Genomic DNA, 20423 nt, shown 5'->3' on the forward strand with positions numbered 1-20423 from the left:
CATTCAATAAAAGTCTGTATATGCCTCCATTCTCAAAACACTTTGAAGCTCCAAGGTTTGAAAAATATCAGTGATGAGCCCACTTACCTTATGAGATTGTTCCCTTGTTCTCTAGGTGGTCCTACACTTGAATGGTACTCCAAACTTCTTGGTAATATCAAATCTTGGTCAGAGCTAGTAGACAAGTTTATCTCCCACTTTTCCTTTAACATCACAAATGAGGTGAAACTTTCTGATTTGTGCTCAACTAAACAAAAAAGGTAGGAGAATCATTCATCACATTCTTACTGCATTGGAGAAACCTAGTTAGTCAATGCTCACTAGACATTCCTGAAGAACAACAAGTAAACCTGTGCATTGAAAACTTAGTCCCAGACTTAATGTATGAACTCAAAATCAAGAGTCCAAGCACCATTTCTAAACTAATGAAAAAAGGGGCTAGTATTGAAGATGTTCTTATCCATAAGGGAGTCCTCAAGATAAACAAAGAAAACAAAAACACCAACTCGTCTAATGACAAGGAAAAATTTTCTCCAAAAACAAGAATGTGACTAATGATGTTATTGTGGATGCTCGCACAATTAGCATAACACAAACTCAATTGACTTTGAAAGGTGTAAACCATACAAATTCACAAACCTCTAATCAAACATTAGCTCCACAACAGAAAACTGAGACTCCCATGCAAGATAAACCTCAAAGACATCCTAGAACCAAAGATAGGAAATTCACACCATTGGGGATACCACTTGAGACTGCATTACAACAATTATTGAGGAATAACTTCCTACATCTAACCCCAATCAAAGATCAACCATTAACTAAAGTAGATTGGTGGGATGACAAAAATTATTGTGATTACCATTGCACCAAAGGACACAAGACTTCATCATGCTTCCAATTGAAACATGAAATACAAGACCTTATTGATGATGGTGTCATCACAGTTGATCCATCACTATTAGCATCCAACTCTGATCACACTATTTTCAAAGATCCTTTGGGTAATCATGAGAAAGAGAAATCCTCAAGTTCAAACTCAAACTCACAAGGTAATGTGAATTACACATGTACTAGCTATGACTACACCATCAATTGCTTTAATGAGTTTGACTTTCACATATCCACATTCATATTAAAGGCTGAAAACTCTCGTTGTGCTGTCACCACACGCCATAGAAAGATCACCCTACCTAGAGCCCTAGCTAGACCTACTACTTCTACTAGACCTATACCCCCATCTAGACCTACTGCTCCTACTTCAGCTAATTATAGCCTTGTTGAACAACTTGGAAAAACCCCTGCACAAATATCCATTTTGGACCTACTGTGTGCATCCCCCCAACACCAAAAGATCTTGGAGCAAGCCCTTAAAGAGTCAATAGTCCCAGATAATATGGATGTTGTCTAGTTCCAAGCCATGGTTGGGAACCTATCTGCATCACAACATATCACTTTTTCACCCCGAGATATTCCTAAGGAAAAACCTAACCATAATGATCCCCTTTATCTTGAAGTCTTCATCCATAATGCCAAAGTTAGACATGTCTTAATAGATGGAGGACTAGGACTGAACATCTATACTCTTAAGGTTGTCAACAATTTGGGTTATTCTAAAAATTATGTGGATCCCTCTCAAAGAATCACAATAAAAGCTTATGATGATGGTGAATGCTTCTCTAGGGGCATCATCACATTACCTGTCAGAGTTGGTCTAGCTACTAAAGACACATTGTTCCATGTCCTAGACATCAAAATGAATTGCAACATAATACTAGGATGCCCTTGGCCTCATGCTATGAAAGCAGTCCCTTCTACATATCATCAATGTCTGAAGTTTTCCTATGAGAACGTGAAGGTTACCATCCGAGAAATCCAGATCCTTTCCAGTTTTGTGCTAATCTAAGAGATGCTACTGCATTCTAAATCCCAACAAACAATGAAGCACAACCCACAAATTCCTCTAAGTATGTGGATGCTGATATACTGCTTAGTAAAGCCAAGGAAAAGATGAAGATTGAAGACAATGGGTGTGGAGAGTACTTTATGTCTGAAGTCTCTCACATTAGGGAGTCACCACTTTCTCCCATCTGTACAAACAATGATACTTCTATCAATGAGAATAAATCCATATGTATTGAGAAAGCAAAAGCAAAATGAGAACCCACTTTGATATCTCCTAGCAAGTATGGACTTGGGTTTACCATCATGCAGGAACAAGGCTATGATGGCTATAGTGGTCTTGGATCTCAGAAACAAGGAATCATTAAATCTATCACTACAGAAGGACAACCTCCTAGTTTGGGGCTTGGATTTAAACCATTACGAATAGGTCCTCCTAGTACCATGATACCTACATGTAAGACTATGGATGTTTCGAACAATGAAAAGGCATCTGAGGATATCCCACTTGAAACCAACAATCCCCTAGCCTCTGAGCATAACCCCAATGACCCAGTTGAATTAGTTACCTATATATCTTCCTTCAACCAAAGCCCATTCAACACTAGTGATGACATCTCCTCAAGTTATCCTGAACCTTTGGATTGGGACCAACATGGACCACCAATTTTTGATTGATTCGACAATGATGGCACTCTTATAATAGAATTTGAAAGCATTATGACTGAAGATCATAAAGAAGCAATTCCTCCTAAAGAGAACACATTAGCATATTTTGGGGAGCCAACTCCACTTTCTAGCTACAAAGAGAAAAGAGAAAAAGTTAGCAAGCATAGGTCTCTTGATGAAAATCAAAAGGCACCATTAGACTATAAAAAATCAAAAGCTAAGCAGCTCCCATTGATACAAAATGAAAAATATGATGCCATGAATATCAGTATTCCAATGTTCAACATGCCACAAAGTCTTTTGGAGCTCTCTCAATTAGTGTTCATGCGGAAGGTCATTGGTCTCAACCCTCCCAACCCTCCCTTATATCCCTTTGTTTATCCCCCAATCTAGCTACCTAATTTGTCCTATAACCAAAAGTAGTCCTTTATCCAACAAGCCTTTGCATATGTCATCATCAGTTACATCCCACATGAAATTTTTGTTGACCCAATTATCCTCATATGCCTTGATTCGCAAGAGATAGACATTGTCTTACATACGGTACACGACAGTAACTCTTGAGGCCTTTCTAGTGGTTTGATTTTAGCTACAGACTCGGAAAAAATCCTCCATAATTATGGTCAGTCATGGATCCAGAGCTTATCATCTAGCAGTACCAACAACAAATATCTTCTCATCATTTGTTAGTGACATTCTTGATTTCATCTAAAAGTCCTAAAAAAATATCAAAGAAATAGTAAAAAGTCATCAAAAAAAGCAAAGGAAAAAGTGAAAAAAGTCATGAAAAAATGGATGCCTTGATAAAAACTTGGCAAATAGGCATGTTGGCATGAAAATTTGAGTCAAGAGAAAAATTTTGTCCAAAAGTGAAAACCTGGCAAACAGGCGCTTTGGGCAAGTACCATGGTGAAAACCTAGCAAACAGGCACCATGTGTAATCAGTGTCGCTCCTCCATCTATCAGGATTCCATCTGGTCTTTTCCCCCTCTATCATTCCTTGATCATACCCTTCATATTGCAAGACATCCTTGGTTCCTTATCATGGCTCACAAAGTGGTTAATGTCCCTCGTTACCTTGCTTAAGCATCACCAGTCTACACACACACTCTGCCATTGGCCTTTGTACATAATTTGCATCTTGTCTAGGGGTATATTACCTACATGGTTCATAAGTTTGAATTTGAAATAGGGGCATACCCCTAAGTGCTTTTTATCCATTGGATCTATTGCATAACAGATTGGAGCTAACACTTGTATATGCTTATACGATCCTGGAAAAATCCCTAAAAATCATAAAATGATCCTGAAAAAAATCACTAAAAATCACATAATGTCCTAAAAAAATCCTAAAAATTCAAATACGATCCTGAAAAAATTCTTGAAAATTTAAATATGATCCTGAAAAATCCCTAAAAATCATAAAATGTCTTGAAAAAATCCTTAAAAATCATAAAATGTCTTGAGAAAATCACTAAAAATCACATAATGTCCTGAAAAAATCCTTGAAAATTCAAATACGATCTTGAAAAAATCACTAAAAATCATAAAATATCCTAAAAAAATCCTAAACATTCAAATATGATCCTAAAAAAATCACAAAAAAATCAAATATCTCCACAAAACCCTAAAAATCACAAAACTCATCAAAAATTTGCAATAAATCTTGCACATTTTCACTATGGATAACCACCCCTTTTGCATAAACACTTGCGCTTTGTAGACTGAAAATCAAAGTGTTATGCTTCAATGCCAATCACAATATTTGTGCAGCATGAACCAACAATCAATCCAACATGTCACTTTGAACTTATCAACTGAATCCACAACCAGAACTATCACATTATCAACATGTCAAACACTATCTACACACCTAAAACATTAACAAGAATGTAATAATGGACAAGAATAGCTATTGGCTCATGCTGTTTAGTGAGTGATTTATTTTTTCTTTGTTTTTTCTTTGATCATGTCCCTATGCTACTCAATGATATAAAACTAATCTATGAGGGTGGCTGGGATGGTTCATGGTCATCTTTATCTATTTCTGTCTATTAAAATGTACCTTTGAGAGTTTGGGGCATGTACATATGCCTTAGGAAGGACAAGGTCACTCTCTATTTGCATCGTGCTTTTTTATGCAAAAGACTTGCATTTGTGCTATGGCCCTTTATGCCATGATGTGTTGCATTCCATTTTCCATATCAAAATAAAGCTCCATTTGACATATAGTGTACTCTCTAGAAGCAAAAGTCTTTCCATCATACTAACATCTCCTCATCTCATCTTTCTTATTCATCTCATTCTCCATCACCATAATCATTTCTTCTAATTCACCAAATCATCTTCATCTTGCATTTATGCATTCCATCATCATCCTACACTGTCAATCAACTTTCTGTGGCTTTCCACCTAGTTCAACCTTAGTCTGATAGTTGTCTCATTATATTTGACCAAATACAACCATTTTGATGATTTCCCTCATGTTATGACATCTTTCCATCATTTTGGGCATGCACACACAGTTTCGGGTCATTTTGAGTCAAATCAGGCTGATTCTGAGCCCCGGAGCCTTCTTAGGCACATTTTCACTTTTTGACACCACTTGGGCTTCCCAAGTGCATCATTGATGCACTTGGTACTTTCATGGTGCACTTGGGCTTACCAAGTGTGTCAATTATGCACTTGGTTGAATTTTGGGTGCAATTGGGGACCTAAGATACCCAGAACTGCTCTCAGAGCCCCTATGTTGCACTTTGGAGCCCATAACTTTTGCATTTTAACTCAAAATTGCATTCTGTCAGTTGCATTGGATTCATATCTTTTTTATAGACAACATGAAATATAATTTTCATCATTTTGTGTTTTTATTGAGTGGTAACCCATGCAATCACTCTCGGGCTCCCGATTGACCCTGTTTTGCACTCTAGACCTCATAACATTCACATCTTAGCTCTGATTTGCGATCTATCAATTGCTATTGTTTTGTCTTCTTGTTGTTGATAAATTAACTTATCATATGCTTATCTTAGTCAATTTCTCAAGGGGGCACCCATATATATCATCTCTACTGGGGCATGTTGTGGCTTTCTCATTAGTTATTCTTTGATACAATGCTCTAAATCACATTGTATCAAAGAGGGGCAAAATGTAGACGCTCAAAAATGGTTCACATCTACGACTTCATCACTTCTTCATAATAATTTTTTCCATTTTCTCATTCTACTAATTTTTATCTTTTGGCTAGATTGACCATATTTCGTCATTTGTATCCCCTTTCACATCAATTTCATATCAACTCAAAATCATTTCAAATCAACTCAGAATCATATCAAATCAACTCTGAATCACCCCAAATCAACTCAAAATCACTTGAAATCGGTCCTAATCAACCCAAAACATATCAAACATCCCAAATCAATCATCATTTATCTCCTCCTAGGTAGTGTTGTGGCTTTCAGTGCCTTGGAAAACTATCAACTTATCAATCTTATCAATCTAACCTTAGTACTATTGTGGCTCTCAATGCTAGGTCAAACTATCATTCATGTCATCCAATATTTGACATTGTTGAGGCTTTCAATGTCAAATCATGGCATCATCAACCATTTTAATAACATTGAGAATGTTGGTCGGTGTTATTATGATCAAACCTTATCAATCAATTTTAATCCTGTAGCATTTACAATGTCGGTTAAATGTTACATATCAACCAATTCATGCCATGTGTCCTTGGAATGTTATCAAATTCAATCAATCAATCTAATCATGGCTTTGATCTACTAGTCATCACCTTATTCCATATCCATCATCATTACATTTCCATCAAAGGATACTATCACATTCATTTAATCAATTTGGCCAATCACCTGCTAATTTTCTCTATAGGATTAAATAACTCATAATTTCATCCTATTCTTTCTAATTATTCTTCCTAATTACAATCCTCAATTAATTAATTTTATTAATTGATTGGTTTATCATCTACAAACCATGGAAATTCTTAATTTCCTAAGTTCCATTTTACATTATTAATTCCATTTTCTACTAATTCTTATTTTGTGGAATAAGAGGATTTTTAATTCAAATATTCCATAAAATATTCCATCATCATGACACTTGGATATGACACCTCGTGGATTCTCCTTTGACACTTGGCTGAGATTTGTCATAATAAAATATTATTACCTCTTACACATGTCACTACTTGGCTTCTTTGTCATAGATTCTTGGCTTTAAGTGGGTTGAGGTGTCTTATGACGCGTCATAGATTCTCTTCCACATTTAGCCAAGTTTGAGTTGCATGTGTCATAGAATCTCACAATTGGAATATTCTATCATATGCATCATAGGAATCTCTTGCCACATCGCACATCTATGGGTGACAAATCCAATGCCGTCACTTTGATTGTTGATTATAAAATGAACACTCTTTCTCTCATTTTGGGTCCTTGGATCTGAATGCTTAAGTTTAGAAAGTCCAAATCTTTGAATCTTTGAGTATCTACTTCTTTGCATGTTGCATTCTTGCTCTCACATTAAATCACACTTCAAGTATTCTCATGGCTTTATCTCTATCATAGGCTCTTTTGCTTCAATTTTGTGTGCACTATAGGTGAAATGGAGCTACAATCATTTGGAGAAGAAAGAAGAACATGGGAGCTACAAACGAAAAGGGGCTTTCTATTGCTTTCTTAATTAGTTTGGCTTTCATGGTAGACTAGTGGGTGCTAATGTATGATTATTGAGTTTTGTGATTTTCTCATAGTATGTTATGCATTTTAACCCATTTTTCTCATCCTACAGGTGGAAATTATATGGTGGAAAAAACATGTTTCCTTGCAGACAACCTGTTAAACCTTGAAAACCCTTATTTTTAGGCATATTTTGTGGTTGTATTGTAAGGACCAGTTAGGAACCCTAGACTACCAAAATCCTTAAGTTCTATAAAAAGGGTGTCTAGATAATTGGTTTGTGTGACCCCTTGTCTAAGGTTTTTGCAAGATGGATGGGATTTTCTTCATTTGGAGAGCTAATTGCTTGTAGCCCTATTATAAGAATTTATGTGAATTCTTACTTTTTTTTTGGAACTTGATTAGGGTTTCCAATTTGATTGTGATTGTGGACCTTGAAGGAATTCCAAATGCCTTCCTATATGACCATTTATCCATTGGGGTATCATTTGAGCATTTTGGGTTGGTTGTAGTATTGAACAATTGTTGACCTTACTAATAAGTGTGCACTAGTTGAATGACCTAGGACCTCATAGTTAGGTTCTTAAGGAGACTAGGGTAATTAGAAACCTTCTTAGGTCAAGTGGAAGGCCTAAGGTATCCCTAGAAGAAGCTAGGGTAGGAGAAAAAATATGTTGTGAGATCAATAAATCAAACATTGTATAGATCTATCATTGGAATGTTGTAATGTGTAGCTTATAGTAGACCTGATAGTTTTCTAGTAGTTGGGATTGTTACAATATTTTCTATGAATCCTAAGGAGAATAACTTAATGGATGTTAAAAGGATTATGAGATAATTAAAAGTGATAGTAGACTATGGTCTCTACTACAAGTAGAATGACAAGTTTGACTTGAGAGCCTATACAGATGTTGATTTGGCTAGAAATATTGACGATAGGAAAAACAAAACTAGTGGAGAATTTGTCATAGGAAAAACGTTTGTTTCTTGGATTAGCAAGAAATAAAATTGTCTCTCACAATCTACCACTAGAGCTTAATATGTTGTTGTTGTAGTGAATTGTATAAATGTGGCATGGATCAAATTGTTACTCAAATGAATGAATGAATATATCATCAAACCTATGGTAATCTACTATGACAATACAAGTACTATAAACATATTTGAGGATCATGTGATGCACACAAAAAAAAAGCACATTGAAATCAAGTATCATTATTTGAGAGAATTGGTTTAGGACAAAGAAGTGGGAATGGAATATGTGAATACAAAGTAATAGATTGCTGATATATTCACATAGGCTTTACCTAAAAATGTAGATGAATATCTTAGAGGTAAGCTAGGGGTGATACCCACATCTCAAGGTACTTAAAGGAGTAATATTAGTGCCCTACATCAGCCAAGTTGAATGGAAAACTTTAAAATTTGAATTAGTCGATCTTACTTTAGGAACAACCTAAAGTAGGGAAGGAACTGAAATAGAAGATTTCCTATCACAAGCCAGCTAATAGAAGGAAAACCTCATCAATGGAACCTAAGTTGTTGATATCTACATGATTAGACGATGAGTCTTTGGCATTATTTTCAAAGAGGGAGAGTTTACTAAATGATATCTTGAAGGGAGATTTTATCTAAAGAAGAATAGATATTGCTAAGACAATAGTAAACTATACAAAGGAAGGACATATACTGATAGAGGGAGATATTTTAGTATAAGGTATTAAGTTTCTTTTTGGTATTATTGTTGGTAGTGGTTTTTCCATCAATGCCAAAGAGGGAGATTATTGAAAAAGGAGATTGTTGAAGTATAGAAATCTTTCACATGAATAATAATTATTTTGTCACTAATTTCAATCAGAATGTATTTTCCAAGCATAATTGAACAAAGAGTGTAAGCCAAGCATTTAGTTCCTACTAAGCAGAAAGATGGTTATGACCGAGAAAATTTTATTATGTGTTAAGTGTCAGTAAATATTAGTATTGACCATGAAAGATTTAGCTTATGCTGAGAAACCTAATGTTGGTCGAGCATCAACAATTAGTAATTATTGAGTAATACCAAAGAGATTGAATGAATATTTGATCAATCTGAGGCAACATAACTTGATTTCTTGAAGTATGAAAATCATGTTGACAATAAGCATGATGATCTAGTTGCAAAAAATTAATGATAAACCATATTAAGAAATTTAATGAGGATTGCAAGAGAAGTTTCTAGTGGGAACATAATAGAAAGAAGGGAGGATTCAATGAATCTAACCTAACCCTAAGATGGACTACTGTGCTTAAATGACAAAAGATCAAAATTGTATATTTAAGGAGATAGAAGGCTAGAGGAAAGTGTGTCTAGAGGTGTTGCTTCATATGGTGGCTAAACGAATGATGAACCTATTGATATCCTCTATTTTTAATATGCTAAAATTCTAAAAACACATTGTGAAAATATCATGAAGAGTTTTGAGAAACTAGGGTTTCTCATATATTGTTGTCAATTTTTCTATAAAATCCCTAACCTAGAAATTTTTTACCCTAATTCATTTCTAATTTTTCCTTAACCTAGGATCATACAAATGTTCTAAAATTTGTGTATTGTGTTTAACCATTGAAAAAATTTCTTATTCCATGATCAGGTTGGTTTTAATCCTTGGTTTTGTGTCTAGTGGGAGATCAAATATGATTTTCAAAATTTCCTTGACTCTTTATAATCTCACCATCAAATTCATTACTGTGGAGTCTTGATTCTTAGATTTTCAGTCCCCCAATACTATGAAATAAGGTTTAGCGGAAGATCATAAGTGGTAATTGTTTGATCTCTCAATTTCATGATATCTAACACAAGATTAAAGGCATAAATGTGCTTTACATGGGTTCTAATCTTAGACTCGTGTTAAGAGTGTAGCGTTTTAAGTGTTTTTCATGAAGATCAATAAGAGTTATGATCTTATGATGAAAGGAGCAACATAAAGGCATAAATTATTTTCTATGAAGTCCTGACCATATGCATAGATCAAAAGTGTGAGATTGTAAAGTGTAGAGTTTCAATTCATATGATGTTTATGATCTTAGAATCTAGAGCCTAGTGCATAAGAATAGAAGAATTGACAAAATGTCAAGAAAATCTTTTGGGGATAAGAAAAGTGAAAGATCATAAGATTGCAAGGCAAGATGTATGTTGCCCATTTTTTAGTTCTAGTTTCTTTTCCTCAAGGTTGTAGTCAATGTGAAAATGTCTTGAGTTTGAGTCTAGGTTACCTCTAGGAAGATCTTTGCATCTACCCATCAAGAAAACTAGGCAAGAAATCATGTGAGCATGTGATTATTCAAGTGGCTAGGTGATTAGGGTTTGGGGGGAGTCAAGATTTCCTTGATGAGAAGAGGAACCTGCAATTTCTAATTGATCTATTGTTCTATATTCTAAATCTTGTTTAGATGAAGATTCATATTGGTCTACAACTTAATAGAAAATGATCTGGTCAAAGGTGGAAAGAGAGAAGGTAGAAATCAAATCAACCACACAAAATGCATCTAAACATACAAATCATGGGTTCAAAAGTCAATTGCCCTTAGAAATAGATTCATAACTATCAAATGAAGACTAGATCATATTATCATGACTTAGTTCTGGCATCAAGAAATTCAATTTGGGACACTGCAAAGAGCATAAAGTGATAGTCAAAGCTAACTATCATATCATCACATGTGATCAAATAAATCCAACTTCTAAGTTGAGAGGGTGCTAGAGAAAATGTCAATTAATTCAATTAGTTATTACATGATTGTAGATAGTTAAAGCTAACCTAGAGTTAAGGTTGTGAAGTAATGAAAGTCATTCATCACATCTTTATAGGTTTATTGGTAGTTAAGGGTAACCTAAGGGTAATGTTATGATGGAGTGAAAGTATGTGTTCATGGCTTCACAAAGTTAAGAGATGAGCCAAGGTTTCAAAGTGAAAAAATATGAAAGATGATCTAGAAAATTAAAGATGAAGTGATCACAACATCATAGGCTAAAAGGCATTCAAGACATTTTGAGCTGCAAGCTAGCAAAAATGTCAAGTTGTGAAGCTATGAAATGAAACCAAAGTCATCCAAATTTTGAGTCATCAGACCATCATAGGAGCATAAGAGTAATCTAAGGTTAAGGGTGTGAAGGGGAAAAAGTATATATTCACATGGCCACTAGTGATTAAAGGTAACCCAGAGTTAAGATTGTAAAACTTTGAGGATTACATGATAGTTAAGATCTTAGGGTATCACTTCTTCACAAGGAGTTACATTCAACCTTGAGTTAAGAAAGTGAACTAGGGAGAGCCAATCATTACATCATTGCATAGGTTAAGGGTATCATATGAGTGAAAGTTGCACAAGAAGAGACAAAGGAAAAAAAGAAATAATTCCATGCTTTAATTTTCATCATTTATTTAATATTGATGGTGGATATTTAACCCTACTATGACCATTGAGATACAAATTATATGGATTTGGAATCAAGGTCATTGTTACAAATCAGAGAGGAATATGAACCATTTTGAGGGTTTCTAACCATTTCTTCTTTATTTCTCTAATGTATTGAATTGTAATAGATGGCTATTAGATTTCTAAGTGACTCAAGTGCTCTATTAATGTAACTAGAAAATCTATAACTATCCAAGAACCCTAAGAGGGGGCCTATATATGTAATTTTATAAGTTAATAGAAATGATCAACAATTTTGTCTAACTTCTCCCCTTGCATTTCAAGATGTTGAGTGAGAATCAAAGAGTTAGATGGAATGAAGGATTTGTATGATGTTTGTAGTTAGGTAATGTGATGTTTTGATTCCATTTAGGACTAGCATTCCTAGGATCCTTCCATTATCTCCTTCAATTGAGCTAACCTTGTATTTTTGAATAGTTCCTATGGGTTTGTAGGAGATATGTATTTCAAGCTAGTGATATCTTACTAGATTCAATTTTAGTGGAGGGTTATCATTTGAGGTGGATTCCATTTCATATTTAATGTGCATCTCTACTCTTTCCCTATATTTCATTTCATTAGGTCTAATTTGCATTTAAAAGTTGGAGTAGATGTTAGACAGCTTCAAAGTGGGTTTTGATAGCTATTCCACTAGATGTCATAGGTTACCCAAATCTTATTCAACCTAGGTTGTTTGTGTTTTCAAACAATCTAGTTTATGCTCTTTTGGTCATGGGTTAAGAGCATACACCCATCGCAATGATATATATAAGTAAGGTGTACCTTACAATTCATAGGGTAGTGATATAACACATACACTAATCCATTTGGTGGTGACATCCTTTTGTTTCCTCACATTCTAGGCATCTAAAGTTAAGGTAAAGCCAAGTTAGCAAGAGGGACAAACTGTTAACCAATAGTTTTTGGTGACTCTGCTAGGGATTGGAATCGAAGACTAATGCTTGGTTTGTCATTCTCAAAAACCTAAAGGTATCTTCCCTAGGATGAAGATTGGTGACTCTGCATAAAGGACCTATGTTCTTTAGTCTAAGTAGGTCCAGTATGAATAATGGTTGTGGTAGTAGAACCTATTTGAAAACCTCACTTTGGGCCTCTACATTTTCCATCATACATAACCCTACCTGAGGGATCAAGGGAACACTTCCCTAAGTTTTTGTTGTAAATATTCAAGACTAAGCTAGGTTACTGACAGGGGAGGGGTGAATGAGTAACTATAAAAACTTTATCAATTTCAATTCTTAATCTAATAAACCATTTAGCATTTAGTTCATCACATTTGATTTAATTGAATGCATAAAAAACTAAAAACATTAAAACATTCATAACACTTGAACACATAGATTTGTTGACCCAAAAACCTTCCAAATAGAAAGTAAACCTAGGGTGGGGATGATACCCACAAGATTTAGTACTGTAGCATAAAGTTTGCTAGTTAAGGCTTACATTGATCACTTATGATGATCTACCCTATTAGAAGAAATTAGGACTACTAGGTCCACCTTGTGAAAGGATTTACAAACATGTAATGAAGTATGTACTTAGTAAAGAGATTTATAAGAGACTATTAGGTCTAACTTGTTAAAGGATTTGAATAGGATCACCTATTAGGATGAAATAATAGATCTCTCACTTACAACTGCATTGCTAATAGAGATTCCTTGATTGTGTTGATCACCTTTCTATGATTGATATATGTTTGTTTCTCTTTGAATTGTTGTAGCCTTTGTAATTAACTTTTCTACTCTTTTGATTATGTCATGCCACATTTCTCTGAGACAAAACACAACTAATTTTTTTTCTTTTTCGGTCTCAAGCTAGCTTGAAACATAAAGAATGTTAGTGGTACTAAGTTGTTTGCTCAAAATTTGCTACTCTCTGAATACCTAGATTTGTTTTTGTCTGTATTATTATTTGATGGTTGATATTATTACTTGAAACTATTTATGTTTATCACTCTAATATTATACATATATGTAAATTCATTGCTTACTTCCCACTAACTATATCTTAATTTTCATGAATTACTATCATAAAATTCAATCAATTGAAAGCTTAATTAGGGATCAATAGCTTAACAAGATTTGTTAACTTAAATGTGAATAAATTTTAGATGCTCCAATTTGAGAGCTAATAGTTTTATTAACTCACTAACATTCACAATAAATGTTGATTATCTTAACAATTGACTCCAACCCTTTGATGGCTAACATGGCCCTAGACAAAGTCATACATTATCTATATATACTCCTTGCTAAAACATCTACTACAATATAATAACTATACCAGTATCTATATATATATATACCTAACCTGTTCCACTACCCTATTGAATCCTTCTTTACTTTTCTAAACTCTATTCTCATATATCTCATGGTCACTACTGCTTCCATCTACTAATTTAACCCTTTTCTACCATCCATGAGGAATTCGTATTTGATCAACATATTGCATTTAATTACTTTTATAAATATATACATTCATTTTATTAATATTGTTACTATTATTATTACTATTATCCATGTGGAAAATAATTAATATAAGCATTTATCTTTACTTACATGAAAACATTTAAATAAAGCATAACTTTGTATATATTAAATACCTATGTTAATTCCAAAATGTTTTTAATTCAACCACAAACTTTGCTTCTCAATTGCATTTTATCTAATTAAACTAATACTTTTCCCCATTTAATACCCATACTACACTTGTCCAGATCTTAACATTATGTCTACCCCTACACACCTAATCTACCTTAATATCTACATAGTTTGACCCCACATGCTACTTCTCCCAAGTAAGTTTTGCAACCCCCAAGGAATGCATTAAGAGGTGTTTCCCATAGTCAAGACTTAGGGGCCCCAAGTAAAAGCAATGAAAGATTAGTTTTGTACACATAAGCATCTGACAACATGCTATTAATGGGCCTTGACTTTTTCAAGATGTGGATTGTAATTTTTACTTTAAAATCTATATTTTTCTATACTAGCACCTTGGGTTCTAGAGAATGTGCCTTGCATGGCTCAAGGTGGAAAGATATGGGGATATGGTGATCTGACTTCATGTCAAATTTGTCTCTTTTTTGTTTAGAGTGCTAAGTTTGCTAGCAAATATTTTGATAGAAGAATATCTATATATCCTTGTTCTCCATGTCATGTGCCACTTATTTCATGATAGGTGGTGGGACCTAGGATACTAGCCTTGTTTTAAGGCATAGTTTAGATTATTAATTGTATGTTATTATATTATTTTCTAAGGGTCATGTCTCATGAATAAGGTAAGAGACTTGGACCTTGTTATTTACTAAATTTTATTCTATGTATTATTCTCTTAATATTTCAAACACCAAAATTCAAGTACATTCATTGAATTAAATATTGATCTGTAATCTAGGAATGATCTATTTCTTCTTCCATACATTTTCCAGAGGACTAATTTTGCACCTACAAGATGTGCTCTTATGTTTGAGACTCTTAAGTTTTTTTTTTGGTTTGCTTCTTCCCAATTTCATTTTCTATGGGTATGCTTATTTGAAGACTAATATAATTGACTATTACTTCATAAATCTCATGGATTATTCCACATTGGAATTTATCATTGGAGATAACAACTATTCTATTTACTTTCTAACTTATAATAAACTGATTTTATTTGTAAGGCAATACAAATTTTGCATGTAAATTTAGAAACCTCAAATACTCTAATTTATTGTTGATACTTCAATCATGATCACTGAATCATTATCTTTTCAACATAGACTACACTTGATATAATTTTCAAGATTAACTCAATTTATTTTAGTCATTCATAAGAACTTGTGGAAATGTAAATATAACAAATGATACCTCCTATTCTTCATGCAATGTATATTCTGATACAAATTTTCTATTCTTGGTTAATAATTTCCATGAACCTCAAATGCTATGCATTTCAATGATACCCATATTACATAGTATAATCATCTACATATTCATTTAACTATCTATTATAACTGATTAAGCACATAATTCAATAACATAGTAACTAAACTAATCTTATGGCAATTGAGAAAATAAGAAGATTAGAATGATAATGTTCTATTCATTTTGAAGGGAGTATCAAAACATACAAAGTTCTTTCCTCTATCATGTGTCAAATTTAAGTTTGGATATCCTAACATAATTCTTTCCTACTTGTTCTTACAAATTTACTTGCAACACAACTAACCATGAACTAAATCATTTCAAGCTCAATGGAGATACCATAAATTTACATGGATTAGCAACATCTCTCTCTCTCTATGGCCCATATGAATGGAGACAACACCACACTTTACAATGCAATTTTCCCACATAACAAGTGGAGATTTATCTCTCCATCTCAATACAACAATAATGGATCTCCTCCAATACAAGAAAAGACTCCATGACATCAAGCTTTTAATACTCTCCAAAAGAATACCTACACAAAGAAACAAATAGGGAACCATGGAGGCTCTGCTCCCAACCTAGGCCTCAAGGAGGCCACCCACCTAGCTAGGGGAAACAAGGCATAAACTGTTGCATTCATCACATTGCCATGCCATGAACATACACAACAATGAGACAAGATTTAACACAAGACATCTCAACACATCACATCCAAGGTTATGCACAAAGATTCAACAAATGAATCAAGAAATGGGTGAAGGTGGGCTCTCATCAAGAGGAGGATTGCATAACCATCAAAATTCACATCTTTTCAATATCAAAATTCCCTTTCGGGGCAATCAACATGCTCAAAATGCCCTTTCAAGGTAATCAACATCTTCCCTTCCTCATACCACCTTATACCTCCCAAGATGCAAGTGAGCAAGATAATTTGCATGCCATAAACATATTCAACCATCTCCACACAAGGGAGAACTTCTCAACTCCATGTGTGAGCCCAACTAACCCCTTCACCCCAAGCATCTCTTCCCTCCCAAGGGTGAGTGATGCCTCACACCCAATTCACAAGACATATAACATGAAAAAAAAAATTCAAGAAAGATTCCCACCACACTATCCACATGCAGCATACAACAAGATCTATTCACAAATACACCACAAGACACCACAATCCTGTCATGAAATGAAAACACCATTTCTAACCTACATGCAAAAATGAAGAGAATTCATGGATCATGTTACCAACCTTCCTCCAAGAAAGGAAATGAATACTTGTAGTAGAGCTCCCTCCTCTTTCTTCAACCCTATTAATCTCTAAAAGTAGAGAGTTGCCAAGTGAGGTTCACTTTAGCCATGCCTCTATTTATAACCCTCTTATTTTCGGATTCAATCAAGAATGTCATTTTTATGGGGTCTCCTAAGTCAACTAGACACCATAGAGATCATTAATAACCCCCTAACCTATAGTACTATCATGGGTAAAGTTAATTTTAGTCACAATTTACCTTAAAGTTACTTTATGACCCTTCTTAAAGCTAGGTAATTCAAATTTAGGCAATAAATAAATTTCTCAATCGAAGCATATAACACAGAGCAAGGTGGCCACATGATCCATTGACAAACAACATGTCATTACCCATAACAAGCACAAGTGTCAAGTGACACACACATACATCACACATTAATGAAATAAGAACATCACAAACGAATCTTACAAAGATTCACCTTGGCAGAGTCATTAAGCATGTGTCTATACCTTGTTTTCTCGTTAAGTTTCCATGGTTCACCTTTCCTACACACTGAAATTAACATCAGTAACCCAATAAAATAATATAGAATACATAAAAACATGTACAACATTGATCTAATACCTCATACTTCTCATTACCATTTACAATTAATTATCATCTAATCATTTCTATTCTAAGTACTATCAGTAAAACATTGCAATATCATATTCCATTTAACTTTCATCTAAGTGCATATTCAAAACATTGCATTATCACTCATAAAATATTTAAAACATTGAAATATCAAATATTTGTATCAATCGTAATCCTTCTTACTATAAATCATTTTAAATCAGAGTATCATCACAACTCTTTCTCACATAACAATGAAACTCTAAGTCATCTTTAGTGAATCGTAAAAACAATATAAAATGGATCTTAACATATATGTCCTAAGTGAAAATCACTAATGTGCAAATCAGTTAATTAGTCATTTAGGTCGAGTTAAACATAGTGATGTTCCTAGCAATATCCCTTTATCACATTATGAGAAGTTTTTGTGATTTTCTAGGTTTAACTCCATAAACTATCAGAATGATTCAATCATTATGTCGTAATAATTTAGAACCAATTTCAAACATATCCATATACCTGATTATCATCATAACTTATGCTCATAGTTTTCTTAGAAGGATGAATGTTATTTTATCCTTCCTAACTACCTAGTAGATTATCCGTAGAGTCTCGTGGTTAGGTTCTTGTCTTGAACATTTTAAATCTCATTTCCATGTGGTCTTATCTTATCGACCTAATGTTGCGGGATACAATATCAAAATCTTCATTAGTATCCTATAGGATCCCTTAAGTCATTGTTAGTAAGAAAACAAAATGTAAATCATAACTCAATTAACTCCTAACCATATTTATTTCATCAGAATCTAGAGTAGGATGCTAGTGTGGGCCTTACAGATTATTACATTGTATTCCATGCATCTTATTTCTCATCTTTGCATAAATTAGATCTGATATAAAACATTACTTATATATCAATCTAATAAAGAAATTATAAATTCAGCTAACAATACAAGTTAACACAAATATTACAAAGTCAACCCACATGAAGAAACTCAGGTTCTAAAGACTGACTCGGTGAGGTTTTGATACTTAGTGTCCACTATCATTACTCGACATCATCATGCACTTGGTAGAAGTAGAAGCTTGGTCCATACTAATCACCTTCAAGTAGTCTTGAACTTAGTCTATACTGGTGACCCAATAGATACTATATCACTTGGCATAAACTAAGTTACTAGTTTACCATGACTTCACACGATAAACACTAACTTCACATATGGCTTGGTTAACACTAGCTTCACATCACATGAATTGCTATCTCGATAGAAACTACAAAGCTTGGTAACCACTGAAGTACTTGGGTTGAACTATTAGACTTCACACTACTTAATTCTACTTTGTTTGAACTACTGCACTTCACACTAACTAAATTCCCTTGGCAACAATTGGAATGCTCGGTGGCCACTATGAATTAGTCTAGAAGACTTGGTAACAACTGTAGGACTCGATGTCTACTAAATTACATGGCAAACACTATAGATTGTTTAATAAGCTTGGTAGCCATACAAAATCTAAATAAATGTTGTCACTAATAACAAACTTGACAGATATGTTAACAATCTCCTGCTTTGGCATTAGTGACAAAAACACTTATTAGCTAAAACTTATATACATCACCATGTGATACTAGCTTGGTACAATATATTGTTTTTGAGAGTTTCAAAAATTTTCTTTGTAAGTATATACAGTATACTATTCAACATATCTACAAAATTCTCTTTTGCTATATACATTTTCTCCCTTTGTATGATTCTCCCCCATACAATATACATAGTATCTCACTATACATAGTCTCTACCCATTTTTGACAATAATGCCAATGATTTATTGAAGACTTATTTACATGGAGACACCAAAATAAGATAGAAACTCAGAATGTACCCTAAGAATAAGTGCTAGAGTTTTATCCCAATTTTCTTGCAAAATATTGCATGTATGTAAAGAAATTTGAACTTCTACAAAGAGCTTTATCATGTGATCTGCAATTGAGAAGTTGTTGTCATGGATCGAGGTTTTTAAGTAAACAATATGCTTTTGCATTGTATCCATGATAGGAAGGATTATATTTTGAATATCTACTAGTGTTGACTAGATCCTTGCTTCTTCTCTTAATAACTCTACCTACATTTATGACAAAAATTTGATCCTCATGTGATGTGCAGAGCTTGAACTAGGGTCAAGTTACAATTGCTATGCACTAGCTTTTAGATCCGCATCATTTTTTGTCAATTTTCTGTTTATCTCCTTTATGAACTTGGTAACATCACATAACTTTCCAAAAATTGATTTCACATTGGTGTAAGAGGTTTCAAGATTGTTCGAAATTGAGGAAAGCTCCACTTGATGTATAGCAATTTGTTGAGCAGTGTGCTCAAGCAATTTATTCTCAAATTTCTTCTCTGCTCTCTCAATTAACTTCTTGACCACTATCATCTTCATTAAACTTTTGGACTACCTTAGTTAATTTCAATAAAATAGGTTGAGAAGAATCTACCTCAATACCTATTGCCTCAAATAAAATATTCTTGGCATCATCTATAATTTTATATTCCTTATCTCTCTCCTCTCTTAATTTCTTCTATTTTGCCTTCTTTTGGAGGAGTTCATAAACTATATGCATTTGATCTACAACAAGATTATAGAAGTCCCATTTGGGAATTTATCTACTCATGTAGATCTATATCCTCTTCTATGTCCTTACCTTTTTAATTTTATACTTGGTTGAGCCTTTGGTTCAACTATCCTTGTACTTAATGTCTTTGAATTTGGGATGGAAACAATAGTTGATATAGTAGGACTTGTAGTGAAAATTGATATAGTCTCAACCGATGGAATACTAATAGGAATACTTGTTGAATCCAAAACTAAAGAAGTCATAATTAAAGTATCCATTACTAAAGTAGACAAAA

This window comes from Cupressus sempervirens, chromosome 7, assembly GCF_028749045.1.
Source record: "Cupressus sempervirens isolate cs-2001-9-10 chromosome 7, ASM2874904v1, whole genome shotgun sequence".
NCBI classification, from domain to species: domain Eukaryota; kingdom Viridiplantae; phylum Streptophyta; class Pinopsida; order Cupressales; family Cupressaceae; genus Cupressus; species Cupressus sempervirens.